Source organism: Camelus bactrianus, chromosome 10 (genome assembly GCF_048773025.1).
Source record: "Camelus bactrianus isolate YW-2024 breed Bactrian camel chromosome 10, ASM4877302v1, whole genome shotgun sequence".
NCBI classification, from domain to species: Eukaryota; Metazoa; Chordata; class Mammalia; order Artiodactyla; family Camelidae; genus Camelus; species Camelus bactrianus.
The window spans coordinates 6372656-6394369 of NC_133548.1; the positions used below are offsets into that span (position 1 = coordinate 6372656).

General features: G+C 48.0%; 1 protein-coding gene across 4 annotated transcripts in view; it reads left to right on the forward strand.

Moving 5' to 3' along the window:
- LOC123617437 (uncharacterized) overlaps positions 1-21714 on the forward strand; it is a 35823-nt gene that overhangs the window by 3644 nt on the left and 10465 nt on the right. The window contains exons 2-3 of one of the 4 annotated variants that reach the window (XM_074371714.1): positions 3096-3379; positions 20690-20832. The gene's annotated coding sequence lies outside the window, so the exon portion shown is untranslated. Of the gene's footprint in view, positions 1-3095; positions 3380-5862; positions 6033-19819; positions 20532-20689; positions 20833-21714 lie in introns of those variants that run through there. The other 3 variants (XM_045518208.2, XM_074371715.1, XM_045518206.2) reach the window with 3 other exon arrangements.

Here is a 21714-nt window from a genome sequence, read left to right on the forward strand (position 1 = left end):
CTCCAGTCTCTTATCTGGGGAGTATGTGCATGGCCACCAGTGCTGACATCCTGGCTGCAGGGCAGGGGAATAGGGTTGTGGGTCCCACACCCAGCAGATATATTTTCACCCAGCCCTTTTGTTTTCAGCTCAGTGCTCACCACTAGTCTCAGCCGTGCCTGGTGTCCCTGAGTCGATGCTTTGCAAATTCAGTTTCTCCAGAGAATAACCCTCTGATACCCCACAAGGGGCCAATGCTAGGCTAATAAGGGTTGGAGAGGGGATTTATGAGTTTAACTGCTTTATATACAGTCTTGTAAACATTTCCCTGTTCTCAGCTCCATGCCTTTCTCCTTTTACCTGAGGTATCTGGCCCATCCAGGTCCTGAACTTTGGTGGAGGGACAAGTAGAGTGAGAATATAAACTTTTCTTGTTTATATCCCCCAATTTGAGCATTAAATCCCAGCATCCTGCACTCTGCTAAGGTGGTTCCCCCTCCAACTCCAAAAGTTTGCTCACCCCTCTGATCCACTGTCATCTGCTCTCCTGCCCTCTTTGTTTTTACAGTTTTACACCAAATGTATTCCTTTATCTTCATCTTGGTGGTGTTTGGAATTAAATGTATATATTTGTTCAATCTGCTGAGTTTGACAAAAAGTCTCCTTCCTCCATTACCTTTTCATTGTTCTTAACTGAATGCTCAAAGAATAACCCTGATTTTCTTCCTGAGGGTACTTTGCTATTTTCTTTACGGGTTTTCCTGCATTCCGGTCGCTAACACAATGGACAGATAAACTGCTATTGTACTGCTACTGCAGTGTGCCACAAACTGTCCCAAATCAGTTATTGTAGACATGTTGTCACTTCTCTCATCTTAAAACAAACAACCAACCTCTCCTGGCCCCACATTCCCCTCTAGCTATGACCATTTTTCTTCCTCCCTGTGTTAGGCACAAAAGTGGCCCCTCAAAGATACATATTTACTTCCTAATCCCGGGAACCTGTGGGTATCACCCACGTGATGTAAGAGTGAATGTTACCTTCTAGAGTGAAAGATGGGCTTAGGTTAAAGATCTTGAGAGGAGGAGTTTATTCTGTATTATCGGAGTGAGCCTGATATGCCACCACAAGTGTCCTTATAAGAGAGAGACAGAAGGAGATCAGACACCCACAGAAGCGGAGGAGGCAGTGTGACCTCGGAGGCAGAAACAGGGGTGATGCAGCCACAAGTGAAGGAATGTTAATAGCCACCAGAGGTTGGAAGGGCAAAGAATGACTTCTTCCCTAGAACCTCTGCAGGGAGTGTGGCCTCTGCCAATATCTTGATTTGAAGACTTCTGGTTTCCAGAACTGTGAGAGAAGAAATTTCTGTGCTTTTAAGCCATCCAGCTTGTAGTAACTTGTTACAGCATCTCTAGGAAATTAATACACTCCCTTTACAGTAGAATTCCTCCAAAAAGTCATCTATGCTTATTTCTTCCCCTTTTCTTTTTATCCAGCTTTTTGTTTTGGATATTTTCATATATACAGAAAAGTTGAAAGATTAGTGCAATAAGCAACTAAATATTCTCTTCTAGATTCAACAGTTGATACCAGTTTGCCCTATTTGCTTTATCTATTTCAGTACATAGCTCCTAAGAATAAAGACATTCTCTTACATATCCACAATACCTAAGTAAATTAAAAATTTTTTAATTTAATAAATTAAAATTTAAGAATAATTCCCTAACATCACCTAACTTTCCATCTATATTCAAATGTCCTTCCTTGTCGCCAGAATATCTTTTTTAACTTTTTTTCCCTTGGCCCAGGATCTAATCAAGGGCTTGTACATTGAATGGGATTTTTAATTCTACATTAATCTCCCTGTTATTTTGTTTTTAACAACTTTGACTTTTTAACGAATCCTGACCTGTTTTCTTCTCAAAGGTCAGCATTCTGGATTTATCTGTTTGTGTCCAGATGATGTCATATAACCAGTTCTCTCTCCCGCAGTCCTTGTATACTCAGAATTGGGTCTTTAGGTCCCAGTTCCTTTCTCTGGAACCTTCATCAACCTGTGACTCAGAGTTTCCCTTCTGTCGTTGTTTACTGTCTCTCTCTCCTCACTAGAATGTAGGCTCTGTGAGGGATCAGTGTGTATCTGTTGGGTTACGTGGTCTAGTCCGCTGTCTAACCCACACCTCGTAGACCCTCAGCAGGTATCTGTGGTGTGACTCAGTCCTTCACATTCAATGACTTTACCTGTCTCAATACTATTTAACATCTATTGAGAAATGGCGGGAACAATTTACTCTGTTCCTTAGCGTATCTCACGTTGTTCGAAGCCTCAAATGCCTGAAAATGCCTTATTCCGCGCTTGTCTAAGCTTGTCTAGGTATAGCATTTCCCCAGCAGTCTGTAGGCAGGCCCCTTTGTTATCTCCCTTCCAGCACGGCCATCGAGAGTCCAAATCTATTTCATGCCTGAGCCACTGTACGCGACCAGGTGTTCTGTGCATGTGGCCTTTTTTCTTCCTGTCTCCAATGTTTCGGCTTATTCATCGGTCAGAAGTTTACAGTTTGCTCCCTTCTTCCATTCTCTAGGAACTCCGATCTCATAGTTAAGACAATAAAATAGAGATATTGGGTGTGGGCAGAGTCTTAAAGATAAGCTACAGAAGGCTCAATGCTAGCAGTAGGATCTTTTTAACCAAGGATGATGACTAACGTGTACTGAATTCTTGTAACCACCAGAATAACTTCGTGGGCACCATGCTAAGCGCTTTATATGTCCTCTATCATTTATTCCTTCCAACACCTCTCTGAGATAGGAACTGTTACTCCATGAGATCTGCCAGGTAGAAACTGCCGGGGCTCTGAGCACAGGCAGCCTGATCCCAGACCTGCACTGGAAACCGCTTTGCTGAATTGCCTCTGTTCTTACTAGCCAAGCCCCACAACTCGCTTTCCTAGCCTGCCAAAGCGAGGTCGGCCATCAGCCCTGGGGGGTGGGGAGTGAGGCTGTGGAACAACCCTTCCATTCATTCAGTGAATGCTTGTTGAATGTGCGCTTCAGAGGCAAGTTTTCCAGAATGTAAATGCCAAAAAACAGTGATGTTTATTTTCTTTCCCAGATCTCTGCCTTCCCGAGATCATCCACTTCTGGCCTCCTCTGATGATTATCTGAGTACCGAGAAATGGTTGCCTCTCTTATGAGAGGCCCTCACGGGCATGAGGTCAAGACGGGCCGTTTTCAGTGGTGTGGGCCTCTCAGATTGCGCTGCACAGTATATAAATTGTGAACCAAATAATCAGACTTGCTCTTCGGCTGGATTACACTTTCTCCCGGAGTATCAGATGCATTCCACTGAGACCACAGAAAGAAAACACAAAGATCAAGAAACCGTGACACCAGCTTGTAAGTGCAGATATTTTCAATCATCTGGGTAGCTGGAACTTCATATATATATAAAATACCATTTTTTACTAAAATTAACCAGATGTACACATTTTGGGGAATCTAGGGCTCCTGAGTGATTTTAAGTAGTTTTATTATTCTTTCTTTGCATATTCCCAAAGATCCCTGTTTCTAACAAGAGGTTATATTAAAAGTGACATTATTGTTTGGCTTTTGTTCAAATGCCCACTTGGTCCCCTGAATTCATTCAGCCGACGCTGAACACTCACTCTGTGCTAACTGGGAGTGTGACAAATATAAGGCACCCGCTTCTGGCCCTTGGCTTCCTGTCTCCTGTTGAGACAGGTGTCTCAGTGTCAGTTACCATGCATTGTGAGATGGGTTTGAAGGGCCTATGTACTAAGTGTGGTGGGAAATGCAGAGGCGGGAGGGCGCGACTGTGGGGCCTGGTTGGGGCCATGATCAGAGAAGGCTTTGTGGTGGAGATGACCGTTTGGGGCTGGACTTAGAAGGGTGAGAAGGGGTTGACACTGGGTGAGGACAGGACAAACAAACATTCTAAGCAGAAAGAATAGTGTTGCTGATGTATGAGGACCAGGAACCATGTGGCTTATTCAGGAAAAGGCAAGAAAAGTACTTGGGTGTGGCTGGAGCAGGGAGAGGGTTATAGCCACCCTCTGTAGGTAGGGTATGAACTGGAGGAGAGCCTGGGGCCAGCATTGAATGCAGGATTAAGGCAGTTAACCTTTGTTCTGTAGCTGACAGGGAGAATGACGTCATCAGATCCTTGCTTACATAACTTGCCAAGCCAAGAGGTGGAATCAACTGGGTGCAGCATGAGGGTGGGTCAAAGTGGGCACTAAGTAGGTGCTCGGCACAGAGTAGGTGCTCAATAAGAAGGGGGCGTGTTTATTAGATCACTGTTATGCACAGTTCAGGGCTGAGAGGATGAGGCTATGAACGAAGGCAGAGAGAGTGGGGATGAAAACAGGAGGACAGGTTGGAGACAGTTTTAGAAAACTTATTTAACAGGATTTGCTGATTAATTGTGAATGGATGGTGAGGAGGGAGGCACCAGGCTTACAGCTGCTAATAGCTGGTATCTGTCACCTTACTTTGCAGGTGGGAGCTTTGCCTGCAGTATCTCATTTAATCCCATAAGATCCATGTTAGAGGGGTTGTACTGTTATCTGCATTTTATAGATGAGGAAGCTGGGGCCGAGAGGGGTCAGTCAGAGTGACAGGCACGTACGCTGTGGTAGTAGTTAGGATCCGAACCCAAAGGAGGGAGGTGAAGCGACCACCGTAAGAAGCAGTTAATGAGCGGCAGATTCAGGCTGGAACCCACTGGAACCACCTACTGCTCCCCAGATTCACAAACAGGCTGCCTAAGCACCGCATCCGGCCACAGACGTGCAGTATATTCTTAAAGCAGTTTTTAAAACTAATTGCTAATGTTTAAAAGTCTAGAGTTTATAATAAAACCTGGGTTTCTGGTTTTTCTTGAAAAGTAAGAAGATCTGGCCACACTGGGCCCATACAGCCACCCTTGCTGCCTGTCTGCATCCCCTTCTGCTGGGGCCTGGCTCCCCAGTTGGCCAGAGCCCGCCAGCCTGCCTGGGTCCCTTTGCAGGTGCCTGAGTTTGCCTGTCCATTCTGATGCCAGGCTGTGCTGCTGCGTTTGATCTCACGTGAAGCCCAGGCCTCCACTGATGGCCAAATACTCTTTTGGAATGTTAGGGAACAAGAGATAAAAACAATCATGTGTTTTGCTTTGTTTGTTTTTTTTTTATTTCATGCTGTGGGAATTGAGAATAACCAAATACCCACTGGTGCTTGAGAGCCCACAGGGAAGAGGGTTACACAGAGGTGGTGCAGGCCAAGCTGAACGGTCGTAGTTCCTGAAACCCGCACCAGTTAAAATGAAATAGCGATTGTACCATGGGAAACAGCGAAAGCAGCGGCCGCTCTACAAATCATGATGTGATTTTTTTTTTCTGTTTAATTTGTTTTGTAATTAATAATTTGCTTGAATTTTGAACTGTGTACTTTGGACGTATTACAAGGAAGCTTCTAGAGAAAATATATGTGCGTGTATGCATGTGTGTGTGCGTGTGTGCGCGCTAGCATAGGTAGCTTGGAAGTATCTGCAGAAATTCAGTTTTAGAACTTATTTTTAAAGTCTTATGATTTACTAAAGTTTAAAAACATGGTTTTCATGGTTTCTGTACCATTAGGTTAGAACGTGAAGCCCAGGATGGCAAATAGGTATTTGTCCCTTTTGAGTGTTTTGTTTCATTTAAGATGTGACAGTCACCGTGGCAGCAGTCAGTTTGGACAAATGATGGATTATATGCTTGTATGAGTTTGTTTGCAATTTGTAAACTGCACTTAGAGACACAGGTTCTAACAGGTGCAAGAAATAGCTGACACCAGAGCTTCAGGAGTTTGACCCCTGTTCTGTGTCCTTTGTGCGACCCCAGGCAGTTTCCCACCACGCCTGGCTGCCCGATGCAGGACCTGGAGGAAGGGTGTTGCTGCCCATGTGTTTCTCAGAGGCCACTGAGCACTATTCTGGGAGGCCAGTGGGTCTCAGAGGCTCACCATCCACCTCCTAAGGGTCATCCGCCCTACCCTGACCCAACTCTCAAGAGGCCAGCCAGGTAAGCTCTCCCCGCAGGGCCAGGGCTGATGGCACGTGGTTTGCATTGCAGATCGCTTTGGTCTCGGGAGCCATTTTCTACCCAGAGTACTCAGGGCTGGCAAGGCCACAATCTGGTGTTCCTTGGACTCTGACCTCTGCTCAGCGCATTCTCCTTCCTCCTTCCCCTCCTCCTCAGGGGCTCCCCAACCCCGTGTGCACACCTAGGGTGGGACCCGGATGTGTGTTGCACCCAGGTCTTCCATCCTCACCTGTACCTCCCAGAATCCTTGTGTCTTACTGATATCATATAGACAGGTGCCCAATACTAGGTGGCTGGCACTGTGCTGGGAGCCAAGGATACAACAGACAGGTGCCCTGTCCCTGGGGACAAGAGGAGCACTCAGGGACTCATTCATGAACCAGGTGGCACTTTGTTACAGTACTCACACAACTGGTGTTTTATCTCAGTCCCATTGTAATTTCATTCTTGTGGTATGGCCTTTAAAAGCCTTGGCTCCAAAAGATCCAACCAAGTTCATGGTAAAATTCTAATACTTATTCATTCACTTGACAGATGTTTATTAAGCACCTATTATTTGCCAGGCATTATTGCAGAAGTCAGGATTATAACGGAGAGCAAAACTGACAAATATCCCTGTTCCCTTGGAGCTCATGCTGTCGTGGAAGGAGCCAGAAAAATTGTGCCAATATGTGACATGAGCTAAGAATTTTGTGGGAAAATCCCCAAGCAGGGTAAGGGAGAAAGAATGACAGGGTGGGAAGGCAGGCTGCTCTTTTAGAGAAGGTGGTTGGGGAAGGCCTCTCTGATGAGGGTACTCTCCAAGCAGGGCTCAGAGGAGCTAAGAAGCAGCTGTTTGAAAGAAGGCCATCTCAAGCAGGAAGCTGTGGGGACAGCGCCTCCCAGTGGCGAGTGCACCTGGCCTGTCTGCAGAATAGGAAGTCGCTGACCTGGACATCCAGGCTCCTCAGTTTCCTCCTCTGAAAATCTATGGGCTTGTGGCAAGGAACAAATGAATAATTTATGCCAACCATCAGGCACTGTATCAGAGTCATTCTCTTTATATTGACTTCATCAAGTCTTTGTAGAGTGTCTAAATCATCATGGACCATAATTATTATATTACAATTCTGTCCTTTCATTTTTTTATTATTAAGGTGAAATTCACATAACCTATAATTAACCATTTGAAAGTGTACGATCCAGTGGCATTTCGTACATTCACACTGTTGTGCAATCACTACCTCTGTTTAGTCTCAAAACTTTGTCGTCACCCTGCCTTTCGTTTTTAATATTAATCTATGTTACCACTCTTGAAAAAAGATTTTCCCCATATCTGACTGTGCCCTTTCTGTTCTGTTTCTGATTGGCCTTCACCAATTCCTATGATTCATCATTTACTCAACAGATATTTATCACGTGTCTGCTGCGCAGTAGGCACTATTCTAGGTAAATACTAGGACACACACATCCCTGCATTTAGGGAACTCATAATCTGGTGGGGGATTTAGAGACTGAACATAAATTATCAGAAAATTAACTTAAATGATAATAAATGCTTATAAAATGCTTTGAAAATTATGTTGAAAACATTTGTGAAAGTATTAAAGCTTCTAGAAGTGAGATGCCACTAGCTATTAAAGCTTAGAATCACATGACTATATTGTTTTTATAATTGTGCTCTCGGTTCAGAGACGCTCGAGAGAAAGATCACCCCAGGAAAGTGGCCTGGATTATGTCAGAGCAGTGTAGGAAGGCAGGAAAAGGTAGAAAACAGTGGTACTTCACTCATTTCCTCCTGATAACAACCCTTGGAGGTGTGCAAGGATAGATACTGTTACCATCACTCCCATTTTATAGATGTGGAAACAGGCTGAGGCTTAGAAGGTCCTGCCTTGCCTAATGCCACCTGACGGGGTTATAGCTAATGTTTCCTTTTGGCCAGCTGTTGGGTAAAGCTGAAAAGCATTTTGCCCTATAGAGGGCAGTTGTGCACTTGATTGGAAGAAGACCTGCCCGTGCTGGGCTGGTCTGTATCCACCCGGCCCAGATGGTGTGCTCCCAGCCTCCCAGGGGAGGGCACTGCTGGGCTGGCCTCAGAGTCACCTCCATGGGCCTCCCCGGGTCCTGTCCTCCTGCCCCCTCCCTGCCCACCCTCCCGCAGAGACTCCCGACCCAGCAAGCTCTCAGCACCCTGGGGCCTTTTCTTACACACTGATGTGTACATCTGTGTTCTCCTAGATGATTGTTTCTTAATCATGCCGCGACATAACAACTCAGGGCCAGCGACTCAAGTCACCTCAAGCGAGGAGCTAGTGATCACCAAAACACTGGGATAGCCCCCGGCGGGAGTCACAAAAAATGCTAGTGTGGTCCTCATGGCTGCGTGGTGCGGTGGTGCCACCATGGCACGTCCGTCATGTAGGCACAACTGTTGGCTTTCTTCAGGCGGGATGACCTGGCAGCATTTCCACCCCACCCACAGCTAGTTTCGCTTTCCTAATGTTGTTAAAAAGTGCCTTCTAACTGAAGGAGGGTGGTTGAACAGGCTCCAACATTTTACTTAATCTTTTTATATGATCATTGAAGATTTCTTCCTCTTAGTGGGTCTTTCCTTTTCTCTCAGAAAGATGCCCAGGACTGTCCTCGTTGGCATTTGTCCAAAGTCCAGGTTCGAATAGCTTTTGGACTGTGGTTTAATTTTAACCATAAAACCTTCTTTTGGAAGAGTTACTTTTCGATCTGGAAAGAGCCAGTCTGATACAGGGCAGTTAACACCTCTTGCCCAGAATCAGTAGGCAGAGTTATGTTTGCTTACTGCTGACATATCACTTTTTAAAAGGGGAGGCTGATTTGGTGGGAAAAAATGAAAATGAAAATTGTGGATAGGTCGGTTTGGAGGACTATTTGAACATCTGCTTTAATCAATGTGATAAACTCTGGTGTCCAAGGAGAGTGGCCAGCAGGAGGGAATTGGAGGGAGGTGAAACGCTGGGAGGGGGTTCCTGAGTTCACCTGCTAAGCTGAATGCAACAGAAAAAAGCTTTTTTGAGCTGTCCTGTGGGCAGCCATGTGGCATCAGCTTTCTGGGACAATCTAAGTTTCTGAGACAGAAGACACTGGCCCTTTGCCAGGCCACACATCAGACTGCCACCAAGTCTCAGCTCTGAACATGTGGTCACTGGAGAGCCTGTTCAGCAGCAGGCATTATCTCCTAAGGAATGACTTTACCCAGGCGGTGAAGCAGACCCCGATCTCCCGGGCTTCCTGCGCTGGAGGGGGTCTGTCTGATTCCTCCACTTCCCTTATAATGCAAGTCCTTTGGTAATAATTACCTGCATTTGTAGGACCTTAAAGAATTTTTGATACAATAAGAAAGTTAGTTATCCACCTTTTTCTCAGTTTAGGTGAAAAACCTCTCTGTTGATTTAAAAAAAATAAAAATGAAAGATGAAAAGAAAATGGAACATGCAGTGGAGACAAATCCTAGAAAAAAATGATTTGTGCCAGTCCCAGGTGAGGCAGACAAATTTGGGGAGATTTACCCTTTTTACAGACATAGTCTTCACTTTAGCAGAGATTTGTGCTTGGACTTATTTAAATATGAAACTCTTCTGGAGCATTAAGTAAGAAGGAGGACAGGAAAACCAGAGGCTAACTACCAAAAGCTGTTACCAGTGGAAGATGAGTCTTCAATGAAAACAAAGGGTCTGATTACCCAGTGAGTCAGTAAGGGCTGAGACTTCCATATCTGACCTTGTGCAGATTTCAGGGCAGGCGCATAAAGCCAGGTGTAGCCATGCAGGCCTGTTCAGTCTCATGAAAGCTTTTGAAAGCAGAGACTGTGTCTTTCACAGCTCCTCACTGCTGTGGTTCCTTCTTCAAAACATTCAGAGAATGTCTGATCAATGTGGCTTTCGGTTCGATTTGGTGCGCTTAAGGAGAACGGCCCATCTTCTCGTGGCCTAATCTGGCACAGAATCAGAACCCGATGCTTCTCACTTCTCTGGAGGACTCAACAAGAAGAGAGAAAGAAGTTTTCACATGCCTGGAGGAAAACAGATGCTACAGGGAGATGAATTTTAAAAGAAGGAAAGAGAGAAAGAAAGAAAAGAAAGGAAGGAAGCTGAGTTAATCTGGGAGTCTGATCACCACTAAGAATGCATTTCAGTTTCATCATTCAGTTTCTAGCTCAGCCTTCCAGCTCAGACCCATGCAGCAGCATGTCAGGAAGCTCCTTTATTCTCAGGCCTTGGCCTTGTCCCCCTGGGCACAGCTCCTCCTTTGGACCTGGGCTGCTACCTCCCAGGATGCCCCCTCTTTCCCAAGTCCTCCTGTGAACCTGCCAAAGGCAGAGGGATTGTGGTGGCACTCTCAGGGTGATGCCAGGCTCCCCGAAGGGCACTGTCGCCCTCTAGAAAGGACTTCTACCTGGTAGTGTCTCTGAGGAGCCCTGGGAGGTAACCAGCTGGGCATGATTCAGTTGAGAGGGAGACAGCACAGATCTTAGATGCCTGTCTGGTCGAGCGAAATTAGCCCAAGGAAGGGCAGGTCTTGTCTCCAACTGGTTTAGAGGTAGGGGAGTAGCATCGGGAACTTTTGCACCAAGAATTTTTAGGATGTTATGATGTTTCTCCACAATTCCCTTTTCTTAAGGTTTTTACCCGTTCAACCAGCGTACACAGAGTTGGAACCTCTCTTTTGTCTTGGTTATATCCTGAGAAGCACAGGAAAAACTTACAATAATGACAGTCTGAAAAACAAAAGCGCACACAGGAGGCTCAGGCTCTCGGGGCAGATGCCTGAAGCTGTGGGATATTTGCAGTTGTCTGTGGACTAAAGAGTCCATCTTGGGGCGTGAGGAGAACATTTCTGCGTTATTGATCACTGAGAAGTTCCCTCTAAACACTCTAGTCTTAGGAAGGAATGGAACCAATGGCTTATATTGGCGTATATGTAATCGCCCTAGTTATAAGGTCATCTTTCTGTTTAATTAATACAGAGTTCTGTGGTCTGGGACAGCAAGGTCATGTGTAGCCCTGAATGTTAGCAACGCTGTCCTGGGGCTCTGAAAAATGCGGTGACCAAGTATTTAGCCACAGGCTTGTTCCGTCTTAGTGTCCAGGCTGGCATGAACCAGAAAGAGAGTAAAACAAGGAAGTGACACCCCAAGTGTTAGTTCTGCCGAGCAAACCTCCTGGAGAGGGAGAGGATCTTTAGATCCAGCCAGGGCAGCGAAGCCCAGATGAATGACCTCACCGCGTGAGCCTCCCTCACGGGGAGCCCTGCGGCTGTTTTGGGCTAGGAGTCATATGTGGGACAACACTGCTGACAGCGTTGTTTCCTGTCTTAGACTCACCCTGTCAGCAAGACACCGTTTACATTATTTGTTTGCCAAATTGTGGCATTATACACAATATCTGTTAAGTTCAATTAAATTAATGTTTAGAAATACTGTAGACAGAAAAGGCTAGAAAAGCACTATAGTAAACAATGATTACTGAGATTAGAGTGCTTTGAACTTGAGCATTAGAGAACCTTGTGGATTTGTAGGAGTTAACCAGGACAAGTACCTGTCTCTCATAGGAAGTATGTAAGTTCCTACAGGGTATCAGCATTGATTGAGGTTTTTCAGGTAGCTCGGGGCAGACTTAGGAGGGAAGGAAAGAGATAGAACACCAGAAAACATCTCTGAATACCTGGAGTTGTTACTCCCTCAGCAAAAACAATGGGGGCTGAATTGTTTGGGTCAGTTACCAGGAAAAAGGATAAACTGAGGAAGCAGACTCGAGGCAGTGTTCAGGGATGAACCTGAAGCAGCCTTGGATTTCAGAGGTGAAATAGTTGAACCCCAGACCTGGCTATAAGATGTGAAGAGTCACTCCAAGTTTATAAGCCCATTAAACTTGTGTTTTTGACTGTCTACACGTCCTGCTTTAGAGAAAACACACACGATGCTTTCAGCCACACCTCAGACCACTTGGCTGACAGTTTTTTCTTCTAATGACTCTAGTGAGCGTCTCGTTATTTACAAAGTTTGGAGAAGGGCAGCACTGGGGGTGGGGTGGATTTGTGCTTTGGTACCTTTTCCAGCACAGAGGGGTCAAATTCAGCCCATCTTTTGAAGTCAGTCTGAACTGTCAGATTAGCAGAGACCAGAATAGAGGACCCCTGGCTCACAGGCACACAAAAGCAATCAGCTGTCTGTCTGACTCGCTGTGGCCATGGGGCCAGGGTCAGAGTTCTTGAGGTGGTTTGTACTTCTTCATTGACTTTCTAGGTGAACAGTGGCTGGTTCACCCAAAGCTCCCCATCCCCATTCACTTTTATTTCGATGAAATGAGAAGGCTTCTTCTTCCCTTTCCCTGCTTTCTTTCCCTCCTGGGATGTTGATAAGATCAATGAGACAATGATCATAAAGTACTTTGAAGTATTTCAAGGAGGGTGCAGCCTGACTTGCTGTTACTCTTGGGACAGTTCACAAATCTCTGTGGCCAAGGGCTTTGGGCTACAACCCTGGGCTTGGTGCCCAAGAGCAAGGAGGAGATGCTACAACACGGCACCACGTGAAATTATGGCTTGGAGTCGCTCATTCCTGACCTTGGCGTCAGCAGTCTCATCTCCAGGAGGAGGATAAATGGTAGTTTGGGCCCCTGTGTCTCCTCCTCATGCGAGAGCTCAGTTGTCCCCGGCATGGCTTGCCAGGCCGCACAGTTCCAGCCCCTGTACCAGGAGTTGATATGAGGTAGAATGAACAGATTGCACTTTTACAAGATGTCTTCAAAGATGAGGTGGTGGGGAAGTGGTGACTCCTGCTCCCTTGTGCGAGGTGGCATCAGAAATCTGATGGGAGAGCCCAGGGAAGGCCCACCTGCTGGGAGACAGCCGGTTAGACAGCCTGGGGTCCGGGAACAGCAAGGTGACCTCAGGCCTCGCAAGCTAGATACTGTTGTGCTCCCCGGGCCGACGTGACGATGCTGCGACCTGCTGCAGGTGGGACTGTGGCTGAAGGGCGGCTGTGCTGGCGGGCGGCCCCCTCCACCCCAGCTCTCCTTGGGTCGTGTGCTGTCTGGGACCGTCAAGCTTCTCCTGAACCACCTTCTTCTGTGGGTGGTGAAGGAGTTGGATTTCTTCCGAGAAGAATGTTAGGTCTGTGTTCCCCGAGGAGGAACCCTTGTGCCTGTGAGGGTTATTCACCCACAGGAGAGCCGCAGGGACACAGGAATCTTCTAGAGATGCGAGGAGGGGTTGTAGAAGTGAGCCCAGAGCCCAGTGGGAGCTCATTAAATCCTTGCTGAGAGGAGCCTGGCAGTTGTCAGAGTGAGGAAAGGGACACAGAGCAAAGGCTGAGAGAGATCATGGAGATGGAACGTGACGGGAGGAGAAGTTTAACTATGCTAATTAATTAAATTATCTAAAAGGGAATGTAACACTCGTTTGGTTGCCAAAGGTGTTCTTAGCGGGAAAAAAATTTGCAGACTCCTGCACTGGGGATTGACAAAGCGTGGTGAACAACGTGTTGAAAGGGAGTAGTTGGCTCCCGTGTTCCTGCCACCAGAATGTGTCAATTTGATGTCAAGCAACTCTTGGTGTTGTGTGTGCATGTTTGTGCTGTTCGATTTTTTTTCTGAGCAATTCCGAGTTTTAAGAAAATGTTGGCAAAATCAATAACTGGCAGTTTTGGGAGCCAAGGTTCCGCCCAGGCCTTGCTCAGGGGAAGTGAGGTCCTTCCTCCGTGCCACTCACTGTGGGGTACGCCTGTCAGCCTTCTGCCTGGACACTTACCCTTTGTCCAGGGGAGCTGGGCTTATGCCCTGGTTCGCGTGTGCGCCCTTGCTGATGGGGGGACAGGAGGGAAGGAGAGAGAGTTCTCTCCTCCGTGGTGATTGCCACCCGTCAGTTGAAGGCTCTGTGCTGAGCCATGGTGAAGCAAGAGTGACACCAAGTGCCAAGAGCAGGAGCTTGCTGTGGCATCAGTGTTTTCACGCCTCAAATTATAGGAGCAGAGAAAAAGGCTTAGTTCTGGCCCTCAGCATTCGCCTCAACGAGAGGGTGACGACAGACTCTGGAGGCCGGCCCCGTGTCTCTGTTTTGCTCTGCTCACTTGGACGAAGGGACTGGCTCTCTGAGCATTAGATGCAGAACCGGAGTTTTGAATGGATTTTTAAAAGTCAAAATGAAATGTCTGGTTGGCTGGAACATGATGCAGAGACCCAGGGTACCATTTCAACCCCAGAATTATCCTCTGGAGAATAAGCATAGCCCGTGGCTGGGACCACAGGCTGACCCTCTTTGCCGGTGACGAGAGCTCTCCGGTTACCAAGGCAGGTAGGGGGTCCCCTCTGTAGGCAGAAAACAGCTGGTTTTCACTTGTTCAAAAAAAACATTGACCCACTTCTCTGTGTTTTTCTCAAGGCTACTTGTGACTCAGGGTCTCTGTGGCCAGAAATCCACCCCAGTAAGTCATGGGCAAGGAGCTGAGATTCATATTCCTGTGGAGTGGATCCCTGAGAGGGGCTGAGACTCCCATGGGCTGCCTGGAGATGGCCAGACCCTTCCTCGTCTCCCCTGGGGAGGAACATGGTTGAGTTGGGATCTGCCTTCCAGCCAGTCCTCCTTCTCAGATTGGAGCCTACTTGGCTTCTTCTTTCATGGGAGATAAGGAGAGGGTAGATTTGTTTGTCCAGGTGCCACCAGCCCAGTGACAGTTGCGAGCACAGGAGCGTCTTCAGGGCGTAGTATCAGGTCCGGTCCCCTTGACGTCTCCATTCCTGATCTGGGTGCGCTGTAAACAGCAGGTTGATTCAAATCTGGGAGGCGTTGGGAAACCCCTTGGGCAGGAGATTTCGAAATGAGATTCAGATTAGAAAAAACATACTGGGGTAAGTTGCTAAGGAATGAAGCAGACAGAAAAAACTCCCATCCTGGCACTTGGTTGGCTAGCGGGAATAAACAAAAAAGCCCAGAAGAGCCTGGAATGGGAGGGAGGCAGCGGAGACAGCACAGCTGAGCAGGAGCGCACGCCTATCCTCTTCCCGCTGTGCTGTCGACCAGGAGGCGGGAGGCACCCTGTGTCTCTCTGTGCATCAGGCGAAACCACAGCTGGAGCGGTGCTTTCAGTCTAGGGCATGTCAGCACCAGCAAGGTGTAGCTAAATCAGAGGCTCCCGCAGGAGATGGAGGGGCCGGGGGAGGCAGGGGAGTGGGGTTGGCAGGAGTATCACAAGAAAAACTTCATTACAGAAAGATTTTAAAGGGCTTATTGGATAATTGAGGAAGGGACTAGTGAGGAAGTGAGGAGTAACGCTCATAAGCCCAAAGGCTTGGAGGGGGCAGCCCATGCTGCTGATCATGTGTGTGCCCTCATCACACAGTCATCCTCTGTGCTTTAGCTCAGGACACCTGGCATCAGGTGGCTCTGAGTGGCAGCTGCCTGTGACATGGTGAGCATGGATGAAGATGCTGGCTGAATCCAGAACCAGAGAGAGGTGGGCACAAGGAGGAGGTTAGGGAGACTGAGGAACAAGGAGAGGAAGAGCAATGATCCCGAAGAAGAGAAGAGGGGCAAACGGAATGAGAGTCATGTTAGATGGAGCCAAGAAGCACGAAAAGAAAAGTGAAGATGAAGCATCTTGTTCGGAAGACTTGGAGGGGTGCAGTCAAGAATGAGTCTCCAAACATGGTCAATAGTAGAAAGCTTGTCATCTGATCAATAAAACCCTTTCATCCAGTTGGATGAAGAAAGTGGTACTCTTTGAGGATGTTTGGGGCCATCCTGTGTAAAAGCCACGAATGGTGCTGTAAGAACCAGCTAACCGGTTCTGAACAAGAGGGGCTTATGATTCATGAGCGTGCCTGCCACCTCCGCCCAGAAGCCATGACTTCCCCCATCTCGTGCAGGGTGGGGACCCATCTAACCAGAACCACCACCCAGCCTCTCCCAATAGATGACAAGCCGTGGCATCCTTAGTCCACCCACCTCAGCCCCCAAGCACTTTGCCAAAACATCCGTAAACAACTCTAGGTGAAGGGGGTCAGGGACCTTTGGTTATACACCATTTTCTCCCCCTTCCCACTGCCCAGCGCATGACTAACCAGGGAGTTCTCATCACTGGCTACATATTCTACCCTCAAAGAGTAGTCAGTGGGTCCCCGAACACTTTCCTCTGAACTCTTTTTATTCTTATTTTATTTTCATTTTTATATTCTATGACTGTGGACCAGGAAATCCAAGCATTTTCTTGAACCACATGGGAACATGCCCTTCACCTCCAGCATTCTTGACAGCCGGCACAGACTTAACTGCGGCAGCTAGCCAGCTCTCTTGCTAAGCCTGAACCGGTGATGAATGTTATTACCTACAACGTCTATCATTTGTTTCGGGCTTTATACCTTGCAAATAATATAATTATCTTATTTAATCCTCACAATAATCCTGTGTTACTGTTACCTCCACTTTATAGACATTGAGTTTCAGAAAGATGAAGTGGCTTCCTCGGTGTCAACTAGTAGACCTGGGATTCACTCACATCCTCCAACTCCAAATCCTCTGTGCTTTCTCTGCAAGGTCGTGGTCCCCGTGGGGGTTTCAGAGCAACATCAGAGTTGGGATTCCTGGATGTCTTTCCTGGCCCCATGTCTGTGCCCCATGTGACCTCAGACCTCCCACCCATTCCCATCCCACCTCACCTCTGTGATCAGCAAGTGGGAGAAGACATTCCACTTCTTGGTAAAGACTGTGTACATAAAGTAACGATTTTTACATCTCCTCTGCCAAGGACTCTTCAAAGTCACCAAGAAGGTTTCATTACAAAAGCAATATGGGATCATTGTAGAAAAGTACAAAATACAAACAAATGAAAATAAAAATCGTAATTCCACCATAGAGAAATAACTTAGTATTGTGAACATTGTAGTGTCTAGTCTTTCAGAACTTTTATGATGTACACGGGGAGGGACTCACTTTTAATTACAAAAATAGAAAATGTGTCTACCCATAACACTGTTTTGGAATCTGCCTTTTTTGTTTTTTTAATTTTTTCTCCTTTTTTCTTTTTTCTTTTTTTTTGTTAATGGAGGTACTGGGGATTGAACCCAGGACCTTGTGTTAAGTACTAAGCATGCACTCTACCACTGAGCTATACCCTTCCACCTGGAATCTGCTTTTTGAGCTTAATACATTGTAAACACTTTCTGTTAGTAAATGCTTTCACAACATCATATTTAATGGATGCATAATATGTCATTATAATTTTTCATGGTACTCTACAGGTAAACATTTAGATTGTTCCTACTTTTTCATTATTATAGTTTTATAATAGACTTCTATATCTGATTCTAATATTTGTTTCTTTGATTATGAATGAAGTTTAACTTTTTGTGATTTTTATCATTTGAAGCTCTTTCATGAATAGCTCATCCATACTATTTGCCAGTTTTCAATGGTGTATATTTTCTTTTTTAAATTAGTATGTAAGAACTCCTTATATTAAGGCTAAAATTTTATCTGCCAAAGACTCGTTTTGACATTGCATCCTAACACACCACTTCAAATTTGGGTATATATTGATTTCCCTCAACTGTCCCAACCAGACCAGGGATGCTTTGCTCTTTTTCCTCTACTTTCTCTTTAACAAATTCCCCACAAACAAAGCAAACTTTGTAGATGGCTCTTCCTCCAGTGCTCACCTCTAGAAGCACCCTGGCCTCCTTAGGGAATGTCATTCCTCCCTGCCTGGGCGCCAAGCCCCGTAAGTGTGGCTCCCATCCCTTCTACCCCGACCTCCAGGACCTCATTGCCTCCTCAGTGTACACCAGTGCTGCCCGGAGGGGTGGGGTGGACCCCCAGAGGTTCCTGTGTGATAGTTTAGAAAACCCTGATGTGACCTTCTCAGAACCCCTGGGAGGATGGACGGTGGAGGAGACTGTGTAGAGGGTGTTAGTGTTACAGGGAATTGTCTTGTTGGATAGGAGGGTCTGTCACGGCAGGAACAAGAGGACCCCACTCTCCAAGTGCCCCTCTTCCTTCCGAGCAAGGCCCTAAGGGCAGGGATGCTGACAGCCAGCCTGCCCTCCTCTTCCTCAGTCTTAGGCTGGTCCGCTCCTTTGCCCTGTTATTACCGCTGGCAGGTTCCAGGTTCCTTTGTGCCTCAGGCAAAAGGAACACAAGTCCTACCAGTTCTCCTGGCCTCCTTCAACTCACCACTGTGCGTGGGGAGGGGGAGGCGCCCGGGCCTGTTACCTGGAGTCACCCCCCTCCCTGTGGCGGGGGAGGCCTGGAGGGGCCGGGAAGGAGCTGGCTGGACTGGCCAGGCTGAGGGAGTGAAGATAGGATGAGTTTCTTACTGGCCAAGATCACTACCTCGGAAAACTGGGACTGTAGGGAGGAGGTCAGGGTATGCACAGGGGCGGTGTTGGGAGTTCACTCAGAGCTGCTGTGGGTTTGGAACATCCTGACCCACACTCCATCCCCTGAGCCTCCCCGCTCACCCTGTCTCCATTTCAAAGATGGCTGTGGCTGTGACTTTAATAGGAACAAACATTTCTGTGGCAGGATCTAGACCCGGACACCCCTGGCCCCCTTGGTCTCTCGCTAAGGACTTGTTGGCTTAGGAGTTTCCAGAACTCTCTCTTATATTCCCACACATTTTGTGGGAAGACAGTGGGTTGCCCATCAGCGAGAGCCTGGGGGCTTCAGCCAGGTGCCTGCGCAGTGGTCGCTCTGCCAGGCAGCCATGGTGACTTTGGCTGCTCGTTAACCTTTTCAGGCTTCCCTTTCCTTGTCTGGGGAGACAGTACGAGTCCAGACCTCAGGGCTAGCGCACAAGCCAGCAGGCAGACGGCGGGGGGTTGGGGGGGTGCTCATCCATCAGGGCTTCTCCCTCCTTTCCCTTTTCTCAGTTCTGCTGACGAGGGGACATTTGGGGGCTTCAGAGAGCTCTGCTCAAGGGCAGAGCCCAGGGCGCCTGGCCCCCTTCCTTCTTCCTCTGCTCTCCCCCTCCATGGACTGGGCCATGTGGGTTTCCCCCCACCGGAAGTGAACCCTGGAGCTCAGGGACCTTATTCGTCTTTGCATCAGCACAGCGCTCGGCGCAGAGTAGATGCTCAGCGCCCATAAACAGAGACCTGCAAGGAAAGGCTCTCCCATCTCATAATCACGGTGAGACGAGTGTCCAGCCTGAGAGCCCAGCGGGCCTCAGACCGGAGCCTGGCTTCCTCGCTTACTGATCATATGACCTTGAGCAAGACATTTAATCTCCCTGAGCCTCAATTTCTTTGTCCAAAAATAGGAACTATAATAGCTACCTCTCAGAGTTGTTGTGGAGGTGAGTGATGATGTCAGAGAGAAGCGTAGCTCAGTGCCTGCTGCGCGTAGTAGGAGCTCAATAAATGCGAGCAGTGATTAGCTGCTATTAAGGGACTGGTGACGTGGCTCCAAGAGCTCGGGGCTTAGCTGTGAGCGACACCGCTGTGGCCCTGCAGCCTGGACACAGAGCACTGGCTCTGTGGCACTCCCTTGCTGCCTGCCAGGGGCAGCTCTGCCCAGGTTTCCTCCCTGTGGGGGTGGGAAGGTGGGAGTGGGGGCATGCTAGCTGCCCCCAAGTCTGAAGTCAGAGGTGAAGTCTGAGGACCGGCAGGTGCTCCCGTCTGAGATTAGGCAGGTTACACAGGGTTGCTTCTCCCCACCCCTCACATCAGGTATTTTAGATACCTGATTTGTGTTTTCTTCTACTTTGAAAGCTTGATGACGTAGAAGTATTCTCATCCATTTTACGTAGAGAGCGAATGAGGAACAGAGGACATCGGTCACTTGATACCTGGCTCTCACATTCAGGAAACAGAACCTGGAAGATCTCATTCTCAATGTACCACCCTTGCCCAGAATCTCCACCCCAGACTCAGCTCCCCTGCAGTGCTAGAGCTGGACTTGAGCCCCTGCGAGTCACTGAGCCTGCCACCAGGAGGAGAGCCGCCAGGCAAGGAGGGCCATCCCAGAGGGAGAATTGATGGAGTAACTGATGGGTTCCAGGGATTCAAACTCTAGGAGGTGTTAGCCTGGAGGGTGAGGGATGGAGTATCAGAACAGACTCAAAACTTGGGAAGGGGGCTAGCGTGAGGAGTGAAGGAGGCAGATTGGTCTTCGACGTGAAGAGGGCGGGACATCCTGGGTCAGGTGGTTGCCATCGCCTGAGGGAGTCGACTCGTCCTTGGTGGCCCCAGAGGACGGGCCAGGGCCAGCAGCAGTGAGAGGGGAGCCCTTCCCTCAACAAGTCCAGGTGTTCACCACCCGAGCACGTCCTCCCAACATGTCCCCGGCTTCCAGTGTTTTCTTTTCCATTCCATTCTCTTCACTGGCATTTTTACTCTGGCTCTTCTTAGGAATGGTGATTAGGTCTGGAAGTCATGACCACTGCTCAGCCTTTTAGAATATCGTGGGTGGAAAGCCTAGAAGATTATTTTGTCCAGTGTTCAGTGCCACCCCTGAGTCCCTGTAGAAATTCCTAACCAATGGCTTCCCAGCCTGGGCCAGCAGCCCCTCAGTGACGGTGCCCGGGGTTCCTCCCATCCAAGCAGCTGCTCCAGGTTTGGAGTGCCAGGGCTCCCTGCAGTGGGGTCTTCTCCCAGCTAACGCTCACCTCTCCACCCAGGTTCTGCCCAGCAGATCCACTGGAATCCTGTGGATTGATCGGATCCCCTTGCTTCAAGCCAGCAGCCAAGCTGTTGCTCTTCCCAGCTCACAGAGCAGCTTTCTCAGCCTTCAGCGCCCCCACATCTCAGCTGCAGTTTGTCAGTGAGTGTCTTCAAGGGTTTTATTGAGAGGGGGGCCTAGAGACACGAAGTTATGACAGAAAGGGACGTTTGAACTTGGGAACCCACCTCATTTTATAGATGAGGAAACTGAGAAGTTAGGTCGCTTGCTCAAGACCACACAGAGGGCCAGAGACAGGGCTGGGCCTCAAACCCCACCCCCACTCTCCCTGCAGACTGAGGCCAGCCCGGGGTGGGGGCTGGGGGGCGGGTATTGGTATTGGCTGCTGACGTCACTCTTCCTAAATCATCCAGGTCACACTAGCTCTTCTTTGGACAGCCCTGTCCCCTGGTGACATGTTGAACTTCCAGTCAACTAAAACCCCTGATTGTTTTATAACTTAATTTTCTTCTGATTGTAAAAATAGTATGTTCTCATTGTAAAAAAATTAGAAAATACATAAAAATACAAAGTATAAGCCTTCACAGCACTTCCGGTTGCTGTAAAGGTCCCCCCACCCTACACTTGGCCATTTGGTTTTTAGCTGTAAAAACAGGACTCTCCCTTCATCCTCCATAAGGCTCAGCTCTCCCTTCTCTCAGAATCTTGTTTTGTTACAAGTTCTTGTTGGCACCTGGGCAGGGCTCAGAGAACACCCGGTGTGGCCCCGAATGAATGACAGCATGCAGATCAGTGATATGGGGAGGCCCTCTGCCGGCCCCAGAGCCCACACCTCCTGTCTTCTGGGTCTGGTCCCACTCTTTCCCTCCCTGAAACACCTTCCTTCCTCTTTTGTTCTTTTCGGGACCCTCAGTTTTTTCCCCAGCCCAGCTGGACCCCACCTCTTCCTAGAAGTCTTTATTCTTTCAGATGCAAAAACCTTTTTGGGTTCCACCACATTTGTAGCCTGGCCACACCATTTAC